The sequence below is a fragment of the Mustelus asterias genome, chromosome 4 (assembly GCF_964213995.1).
Source record: "Mustelus asterias chromosome 4, sMusAst1.hap1.1, whole genome shotgun sequence".
NCBI classification, from domain to species: Eukaryota; Metazoa; Chordata; class Chondrichthyes; order Carcharhiniformes; family Triakidae; genus Mustelus; species Mustelus asterias.
In genome coordinates, this window is record NC_135804.1 from 72,255,416 (window position 1) to 72,266,443 (window position 11,028).

General features: G+C 45.8%; 1 protein-coding gene across 2 annotated transcripts in view; it reads right to left on the bottom strand.

Moving 5' to 3' along the window:
- Positions 1-10,539, bottom strand: part of LOC144492776 (adhesion G-protein coupled receptor G6-like) — a 374,363-nt gene extending 363,824 nt beyond the window's left edge. For both annotated transcript variants that reach the window (XM_078211194.1, XM_078211193.1), the window contains exon 1: positions 10,251-10,539. The gene's annotated coding sequence lies outside the window, so the exon portion shown is untranslated. The remainder of the gene's footprint in view (positions 1-10,250) is intronic.
- Between the last annotated feature and the right edge of the window lie 489 nt (positions 10,540-11,028).

Sequence of the window (11,028 nt, forward strand, 5' to 3'; positions counted from 1 at the left end):
CGTGGTGGTTAAAAGCGGGAACAAACCCCGGATGGTCATCGACTACAGTCAGACCATTAATCGTTATACGCAGCTGGATGCGTATCCTCTCCCGTACATATCTGATATGGTCAATCAGATTGCGCAGTACCGGGTGTTCTCCACCATAGACCTTAAGTCCGCCTACCACCAACTCCCCATCCGCCCAGAGGACCGACAATACACGGCTTTTGAGGCGGATGGTCATCTGTATCAGTTTCTTAGGGTTCCATTTGGTGTCACCAATGGGGTCTCGGTCTTCCAGCGTGCTATGGACCGAATGGTGGACCAGAACGGGTTGCGGGCTACCTTCCCGTACCTGGATAATGTCACCATCTGCGGCCATGACCAGCAGGACCATGACACAAACCTCCAGAACTTTTTGCGCACTGCGTCTCGCCTGAATCTGACCTATAACAGGGAGAAGTGTGTATTCCGTACGCGCAGGTTAGCTATCCTGGGATACGTGGTGGAAAACGGGGTCATTGGCCCTGATCCAGACCGTATGCGCCCCCTTACTGAACTTCCCTTGCCCGCTAGCGCAAAAGCACTGAGGAGATGCCTCGGCTTCTTCTCTTATTATGCGCAGTGGGTCCCCAACTACGCGGACAAAGCCCGTCCGCTCATCAAGTCCACAACTTTTCCACTCACGCCAGAGGCCCAATTGGCCTTCAAGGCTTTGAAAAGCGACATTGCGAAAGCCACGATGCACGCGGTGGATGAATCCATCCCTTTTCAGGTGGAAAGTGATGCATCTGATTTCGCCCTGGCCGCCACACTAAATCAGGCGGGCAGGCCCATCGCGTTTTTTTCCCGCACCCTTCAAGGTCCCGAAATTCGGCATTCAGCGGTGGAGAAGGAGGCCCAGGCCATTGTGGAGGCCGTCAGACACTGGCGCCATTACCTGGCGGGGAAGCGGTTCACCCTGATCACGGATCAGCGATCCGTGGCGTTTATGTTCAATAATACGCAGAGGGGCAAGATCAAGAATGACAAGATCTTGCGGTGGAGAATTGAGCTCTCCACCTATAATTACGATATTATGTATCGGCCAGGGAAACTCAATGAGCCCTCGGATGCCCTCTCGCGCGGAACATGCGCCATCATGCAGGAGAACCGCTTGAACGCCCTCCATAATGATCTGTGCCATCCAGGGGTCACTCGGCTCTACCACTTCATCAAAGCCCGCAACCTGCCCTACTCGGTGGAGGATGTCAGGTCAGTAACAAGAAGCTGTCGGATTTGCGCGGAATGCAAACCGCACTTTTACCGACCTGACCGGGCACAATTGGTCAAGGCCACTCGCCCCTTCGAGAGGCTGAGTGTGGATTTTAAGGGCCCCCTTCCCTCAACAGACCGGAACGTGTACTTTCTTAACATCATAGATGAGTACTCCTGGTTCCCGTTTGTTGTCCCCTGTGCGGACACGTCGACTGCCACGGTGATCAAGGCATTCCGTGATCTTTTTACCCTGTTCGGGTACCCCTGCTATATACATAGCGACAGGGGCTCGTCGTTCATGAGTAACGACTTGAGGCAATTCCTGCTCTCATACGGGATTGCCTCAAGTAGAACAAAGAGTTACAACCCTAGGGGCAACGGACAGGTGGAGAGAGAGAATGCTACAGTCTGGAAGGCTGTCCTACTGGCGCTGAAGTCCAAAGGCCTTCCAGTCTCCCATTGGCAGGAGGTCCTTCCAAATGCGCTTCACTCCATTCGCTCCCTCCTGTGTACGGCAACCAATGCTACTCCCCACGAGAGGATGTTCTCATTCCCTCGGAAGTCGTCCTCGGGGATATCTTTACCAGCCTGGTTGACGTACCCAGGACCCGTCCTTCTGCGGCGACATGTAAGGGCCCGCAAGTCCGACCCCTTGGTCGAACCGGTCCACCTCCTCCACGCCAACCCTCAGTATGCCTATGTGGCATATCCTGACGGGCGAGAGGACACAGTCTCGATCCGAGACCTGGCGCCCGCAGGGGACGTAGCAACTCCTGTCGCTCCCATACCCCCTGTCACGAATCCCCTATCGCTTATTTCTTCCCCGGATGTGGCGCGGTCAGCACCGGGACCAGTGCATAACAGTTATACTCCCATGTACAGCTTGCCTGAGACTCGGAGATCGGCGCCACCACAGAAGGTACCGGGATCCCCTGCACCACCGCTTCACCAGGGTCAACCGGCCCGTGAGTCCTCGAGGGGACAGCCGGACGTTGTTTTGGAGAGAACGCCACCGCAAGCACCTGCTCCGGTGTCACAACCGGTGTTGAGGAGGTCACAGCGACGGTGCGGTCCTCCAGACCGTCTGGACTTGTAGATTTTTTTTGTATATATGTAGTCTGTTTTCGCACCCCGCCGGCCTTTGTTTTCAAAGGAGGGGTGAATGTGGTGAACCATCGTTGGTTACCACTGTGGGGTTATTCCAATGTTGCTGTTGGGTTAGGGTGTTGACACTGTGGGGTTGTTATAATGTTGTTGTTGGGCTAGGGTGTTTATACTGTGGGATTAATATACCTGTGGTGGATGCTGTTATGGCACATCCCGGTCGGGCCCCGCCTCCTGGGAGAGGTATAAGACCCTCTGCTCAGGCGGGACCCCTCCAGTCTGGAATGGTGTACTCGTGTTTAAATAGTTCCATTGTTTGTCAATAAAAGCCTTCAATTGCTGAAGCCTTGTACCTCGTGCTTGATTGTCGCGCATCAAAGTGGGAATGTAGGAGTATTGTATTATAGTCAAACATTTCGCATTCAATACATTTTTTGTTGTTAAAAGCTTTGTTGGTAGCCCTGTGATTCTGTTCATCCATGTTTCCCAAAAGAAAAAGAAAAGTTACGGTCTTTTGAGCTGGGGTTCCATTTTGAGATCTTCCAGTCCAATTAGACCATCAACTGGGATTGTAACAGAAGTAGTAAAGTCAGGGAATACTCATTTCCAAACATGTTACTGCTGTAATTGTACAGGACAAAATGCAGAAGCCTGTAAGTGAAAAACCACCGATTGTCATGACAGTGGAAAATAGGGACTTATACAGCATGCAAGTAGATCAAAGGCTGATCACAGTAAAGCAGGATAACCAGGGAAAGGGTGTCACAAAGAGCACACAAATAAGTTGCATGTATAAATAAATAGGCAGTTTTTAAAAAAGCGTTACTTGGACATCAACACAAATCGAATTTGAGTCAAGATGAGACAGCAAGTGAAATTAACATTGCCAATGCAGATGAGTAATTGTATTGCATTCAGTCTGATTAAAACTAGGTGAAGGACTAAAAGTTAACATTGACTTAAATGGTGAAGTATTTGAAATGGAGATTGACAATGGAGCATCTGATTCGATTGCTTCTGAAAAGACATAGAATCAAAGAATCCCTACAGTGCAGAAAGAGGCCATTCAGCACATCAAGCCTACACCAACAACAATCCCACCCAAGCCCTATCCCTGTGACCCTGCGTATATACCCTGCTACTCCCTCTGACACTAAGGGTAATTTATCTAACCTGCACATCTTTGGAGTGTGGGAGGAAATCAGAGCACCCAGATAGGAGAAAAATTTCAAGAAATGCCCACTGGAGAAAACCCTCCTCCAGCTTAGCACCTACACTGTTCAGCCTGTGAATATACATGCAAAAATTGTCTGTTCAAGCTAAATATGGAGTTCAGACAGCAAAGCTACCACTTATTATTAGGGGTGGCAGGGTGGCATAGTGGTTAGCAGTACTGCCTCACCGCTCCAGGGATATGGGTTCAATTCCAGCCTTGGGTGTCTGACTGTGTGGAGTGTTTACGTTCTCCGTGTGACTGCATGGGTTTCAAAGAACAAAGACCAATACAGCACAGGAATAGGCCCTTCGGCCCTCCAAGCCCGCGCCGCTCCCTGGTCCAAACTAGACCATTCTTTTGTATCCCTCCATTCCCACTCTGTTCATGTGGCTATCTCGATAAGTCTTAAACGTTCCCAGTGTGTCTGCCTCCACCACCCTGCCCGGCAGCGCATTCCAGGCCCCCACCACCCTCTGTGTAAAATACGTCCTTCTGATATCCGTATTAAACCTTCCCCCCCCACACTTTGAACCTATGACCCCTCATGAACGTCAACACTGACCTGGGAAAGAGCTTCCCACCGTTCACCCTATCTATGCCTTTCATAATTTTATACACCTCTATTAGGTCGCCCCTCATCCTCCGTCTTTCCAGTGAGAACAACCCCAGTTTACCCAATCTCTCCTCATAACTAAGCCCTTCCATACCAGGCAACAGCCTGGTAAACCTCCTCTGCACTCTCTCTAAAGCCTCCACGTCCTTCTGGTAGGGTGGCGACCAGAACTAGGCGCAGTATTCCAAATGCGGCCGAACCAACGTTCTATACAACCGCAACATCAGACACCAACTTTTATACTCTATGCCCCGTCCTATAAAGGCAAGCATGCCATATGCCTTATTCACTACCTTCTCCACCTGTGACGTCACCTTCAAGGATCTGTGGACTTGCACACCCAGGTCCCTCTGCGTATCTACACCCTTTATGGTTCTGCCATTTATCGTATAGCTCCCCCCTATGTTAGTTCTACCAAAATGCATCACTTTGCATTCATCTGGATTGAACTCCATCTGCCATTTCTTTGCCCAAATTTCCAGCCTATCTATATCCTTCTGTAGCCTCTGACAATGTTTCTCAAGTCCAGCCATTTTCGTGTCATCCGCAAACTTACTGATCACCCCAGTTACACCTTCTCCCAGATCGTTTATATAAATCACAAACAGCAGAGGTCCCAATACAGAGCCCTGCAGAACACCACTAGTCACAGGCATCCAGCCAGAAAATGACCCTTCCACTACCACCCTCTATCTTCTGTGACCAAGCCAGTTCTCCACCCATCTAGCCACCTCCCCCTTTATCCCATGACATCCAACCTTTTGCACCAACCTACCATGAGGGACTTTGTCAAACGCTTTACTAAAGTCCATATAGACGACATCCACGGCCCTTCCCTCGTCAACCATTCTAGTCACTTCTTCAAAAATCTCCACCAGGTTAGTGAGGCAGGACCTCCCTCTCACAAAACCATGCTGACTATCGTTAATGAGTTTATTCCTTTCTAAATGCGCATACATCCTATCTCTAAGAATCCTCTCCAACAACTTCCCGACCATGGATATCAAGCTCACCGGCCTATAATTTCCAGGGTTATCCTTCCTACCCTTCTTAAATAACGGGACCTCCGGTTGCCTCCCACAATGTGCAGGTTAGATGGGTTAACCATGCTAAATGCACAGGATTGTGCCTGGGTAAGATGCTTTTTGGCAAAGTCAGTGGAGACTCAATGGGCGAATGAGATTCTATGTCTTCTTTCATTGTGGAAGGGGATTGCATGACGATTATGAGCAGAAACTGGCTAAAAGGAAATTTAGCTAGACTGGCTAAAATAAATAGTGCATGACAAACACGTTGCCATCCTTGTAGACAAGCATGCTGATGTTTTCAAAGAAGGTCTTGGAGTTATTAAAGCTATTGAAGCCAAACATACCATGAAGGCTAAAGATTCTGCAAGTTCAAACCATGTTCAGTTCCCTGCTCAATGTGACAGAAATTGGATGCATTGGTATAATTTTCCCAAAATCCTTGGATTCTGGAAAAGAACTGGAGGATTGGAAAACTACCAAACTACCAAAACTACCTCCCATTCAAAAAGGGAGGAAGGCAAAATCTGTGTAACTTTAGGCCGAATAGCTGAACACCTATTGTTGGAAAAAAGTTGTAATCAATTATTAAGAAACAACAACTAATTTGGAAAATCATTTTCTAAATAGGAAGATTCAACATAGCTTCATGAAAGGGAAATTATGTCTGACTAATTAATTAGTGTTCTTTGAGAAAATCTCAACCAGAGTGGATAGAGGGGAAATCAGTTGTATTTGGGTTTCCAGAAGGCATTTGACAAGGCACCTCACAAAAGTTAAGTCATAAGATAAAAGCCCGTGGAATAGGAGGTAGTATATTGGCATGGATAGAAAATTGGCTAATGGGCAGGAAACAATAAGTGGAGGTAAGGAGTTCTTTTTCAGGTTGGTGGCATGTAACCAGTGGGGATCTGCAGCGACCAGTGCTGGACCGCAATTGTTTACAATATGTAATGATGTAGAGGGAGGAAGCAAATGTACTGTGGTCAAATTTGCAGATGGCACAAAAATAGGTGGAAAGGCAAGTTGTGAGAGGGATACAAGCAGTTTTCAAAAAGATATTGATAGATTAAGCAAGTGGGTAAAAAGTTGGCAAATGGAGAACGTGGGAAAGTGTGAAGTTGTTCATTTTGGAAGGGAGAACAAAAGAACAGAGTGTTATTTAAATGGAGAAAACTGCAAAAAGCTGCAACACAAAGTGGCTTGGGATACTTGTGCACCAAACACAGAAAGCTAGCACAGAGGTGCAGCAGGTGTTCAGGAAGGCTGATGGAATGTTGGCCCTTATTTCAAGGGGGTGGGACTCTACTCTTTGGAATTTAGAAGAATGAGAAGTGAACTCATTGAAACATACGATTCTTAAGGGGCTTGACAGGATAAATGCTGAGAGGATATTCCCCCTCAAGTGAGAGTCTAGGAATAGAGCCTCAGAATAAAAGGGTGTCAATTTAAAACTTGAGAAGAAGAGGAATTTCTTCTGAGGGTTGTGAGTCTTTGGAACTCCTTGCCACAGAGAGCTGTGGGGGCAGAGTCGTTATGTTTAAGGCTGAGATAGATTGATTTTTGATCAGTAAGGGAATCAAGGGTTAGGGGAAAGAGCAGGCAGGTAGACATGAGGAATTTTGCGTCGGACATGATCCTATTGAATGGCAGTTAAGATCTAGGCCAGAGACTCGAAAGTCTTTTGTGAAGTTAGCCTAGAACCTAAGTTTTACATTTGTTTTTGGCATGGGTGAGCATAAGGTGTTTCACTCCAGATGTGATTCAAGTGACCCACTAGGAAGCTTTTATAAAACAAGGTTTACTTAGGAACACAGCTAGAATATAATGAAAATAATTAGCAGAACTTATACTGATTACAAGACTTAAATGTGACAGTATAACTCTTAACAACTAGCGATCCTTGTTCCAATTTAAAGCAATATCCCACAGATACACAACCTTAATTAACGGTATTAAGCCCTTAATGAAGGACACCCCAGACATTCTCTCTTCTGCCTTCTTTCGTTCGGAAAAAGATACAAAAGTCTGAGGTCACGTACCAACTGACTCAAACAGCTTCTTCCCTGCTGCCATTAGGCTTTTGAATGGACCTACCTTGCATTAAGTTGATCTTTCTCTACACCCTAGCTATGACTGTAATTCTACATTCTGCACTCTCTCCTTTCCTTCTCTATGAACGGTATACTTTGTATAGCGCGCAAGAAATAATACTTTTCACTGTATGCTAATACATGTGACAATAATAAATAAAATCAAACCCTTCTTCAGAATTAGCTAACACAAACACAAGTATGCTCACATGATACTGAATTTCCAGCTTTGTAACACCTATGGGCAGAAATCCAAGCCAGCAGTTTTGAGAGAAGGATGTATCCTCAAAACAGCAAAACCTCAGATAAACCTAGTCCTTGGCAGCTTTCAGTCTCCAGACATCAGAGAGAGAAGGACTGCTCTCTTAACTCAAAAGCAGCATCTAAAATAGCAACACTCAGACAGCAAAAACTCCAACTCCAGAGAGGGGGGAAAACACTGCTGTCCCTCTTTTTCCAAGCAGCTTCTAAAAAACTAAACTAAAACTGGACTTTGTGAAAACATAGCTGTCCCTAACCATATGACCTGATTTGTCAATCATCCTCAATCAAGCACTAATCTGCCATCCCAGGGGAACAGTCAAAAACAGAACACTGCGTTAGCTCAGATTAAACCCAACATGATGTCAATTATACTGCTCCAATAGTAATAATAAAGGACACCGGCTGCAGACAATACATGTCCGACAAAACCCTAGGGTGTGGTAAAACATCCTGCAGAGAAACATAATTAAAATACATTTCTTAAAGGCACAGTATCGTCTCATGGTGGAGGAGGTTCAAGGAGCCAAATAGCCTACTCTTGTTCCTTTTTCTTATGGCCTTATGATTCGGGGTCAGGAATGGATTCCCTGTTCCCCACTTGGTTTCTGAATGTATTATTTTAAGAACAGCACTGAACACACCGTCGCCAACACACTGTCAAATTGTAAACCTATGCATTTACCATGGCCAATCCCCCCAACCCACACATCTTTGGACACTAAGGGGCAATTTAGCATTGCCAATCCACCTAAACTGCACATGTTTGGAATGTGGGAGGTAACTGGAGCACCCAGAGGAAACCCACACAGATATGAGGAGAATATGAAAACTCCACACTGACATGCACCCAAGGCCGGATGAGAACCCAGGTCCCTGGCACTGAGCAGCAGTGCTAACCAATGTGCAGACCAAAGTGACCTTTCCTGCTCTTCTTTAACATGCACACTTTAGTAAGGCTTTTGACAAGGTCCCACATGGCAGACTGATATAAAAAGTAAAATCACATGGGATACGGGGTGGACTGATAGATGGATAATGAACTGGTTTGATTATAGAAGTCAGAAAGTAGCGGTGGAAGGGTGTTTTTCAGAATGGAGATCTGTAGCTAGTGGTGTTTTGCAGGGATTAGTGCTAGAATCTCTGTTGTTTGTACTATATATTAGATGATCTGGAGGAAAATGTGAGTGGTCTGATTAGTAAGTTTGCTGATGACATGAAGATTGGTGGAGTTGCTGATAGTGCTGAAGATTGTCAGAGGATATAGATAGATTGGAGACTTTGGCACAGAAATGGCAGATGGAATTAATCCGGACAAATGTGAGGTAATGCATTTGGGAGGATCAAATTTAGATATGAATTATACTGTAAATAGCACAACTGTTAGGAACATTAACATAGAAGGATCTGGGCATGCAAGTCCACAGTTCCCTAAAAGTGGCAACACAGGTGGCCAAGGTGATTAAGAAGGCATATCACACACTCACTTTCATCAGCCGGGGCATTGAGTACAGGAGTTGGGAAATCATGTTGCAGCTATATATATATATATATATATATATATATATATATATATATAACCTTGGTTATGCCACATTTGGAGTATTGCATACAGTTCTGGTCAGCACATTATCAGAAGGATATGGAAGCTTTGGAGAGTGCAAAGAAGGTTCACCAGGATGTTGCCTGGTCGAATGTGTTGGCTATGAGGAGAGGTTGAATAAATGAGAATTGTTTTCACTGGAAAGACAGAGGTTGAGGGGAGACCTGATAGAGGTCTACAAAATTATAAGAGGCATAGACAGGCTGGACAGTCAGAGGCTTTTTCCAAGGATAGAAGTGTCAATTACAAGGAGGGTGTGGTGAACCATCGTTGGTTCCCACTGTGGGATTGTTCTAATGTTGTTGTTGGGTTGTTCTAATGTTGTTGTTGGGCTAGGGTGGGATTGATACACCTGTGGTTGTAACTGTTGTGGCACATCCCAGTCGGGCTCTGCCTCCTGGGAGAGGTATAAGACCCCCTGCTCGGGCGGGACCTCTTCAGTCTGGGATAGTGTGTTGAAGTTCTGTTAGTTCCATTGTTAGTTAATAAAAGCCTTCTTTTACCGAAGCTTCGTGCCTCGTGTCCAATTGATGCGCATCAGAGGGACAGGTTCAAGGCGAGGGGGAAAGTTTAAGGGAGATGTGCTGGGAAGTTTCTCACAGAGAAAAGTGGGTAATGGAATGCACTGCCAGAGGATGTGGTGGAAGCAGGCACATTAGCAACATTTAAGAGGCATCTGGATGGGTACATGGATAGGGAGGAAATAGAAGGATAGACCAAGTAAGGGCAGAAGGTGTTTTTTTTAGTAAGGGCATCATGATTGGGACAGGCTTGGAGGGTTGTAAGGCCTGTTCCTGTGCTGTATTTTTCTTTGTTCTTAGTGCTATGGGTAAAACTTAAGATCCCCTGATAGGTCAGACATAGCCTCAGTTCAACATCTCACCAGAGGGATGACACTTTCAGTGAACAGCCTTCCCCCAATACTGTACTGCAATATGCCTGGATTATAGTCTCAAATCTCTGAAGTGAGACTTGACCCTGGGATACTGTGACTCAGACAGGAGTGCTGCCCACTGAGCCACAACTAATACATAAGCGATAATCACTGCAAGCAGCTGAGATAGGCACAAGATGGATGATAGTGAAACAGACTCACCAGAGTTGAAGCACTCTGTTACAATATTCCTCTGTGGAAATGAAGGACAGTTGTTGATCAGGAACAGTCACCTTTTTCACACTGGTACTTTCCCAACTTCTTCCTCCGCTTTCCTTTTAATATCCCATCCTTTTTAAGGTTGTCCAGCCACCTTCCACATTCCTCTTTGGATCTCTTTGTTCAGCTTAAGCTGCGATGTTCGAGAATAGCCGTTTATAAATAATTCACCACAGGAGTTCCTGCAACATCCCCTTTTTGAACACAGTTTGCTTTCAGCAGAACTATGAGATGCTTGTCTTGGTTTTGTTTTACATATCATTTCCTTCCTGTAACAGGCAGCGTGTCCTTATCTAAACACATTGGATAAGGCCAAGTGAGTCAAAGCTAGTACGTGATGCTTGTTACTATTATTAGTTCACTGATGGCTGTCACTTGTGATGGATTAGCTATGTACAAGTGGCAGTTTTACTCTTCTGGCTTCATGGCAACTACACCTCAATCCAGGCATCAATGGCACAAAATGGTCTTTCATGCCAACCTCTATTTTCAAGTTTGCTGATGACACCAAGTAGTGGGTTGGAACTCAAACAGTGACGAGACAGAGTACAGATAGAGAATCTGGTGAAATGGTGCAACAGAAATGATCTCTACCTCAATGTCAGTAAAATGAAGGAGGTAGTCATCAACTTCAGGAAACGTAGAGGAGGACATGCCCCTGTCTACATCAACAGTGATGAAGTGGAAATTGTCGACAGCTTCCAAGTTTGAGTGTTCAGAT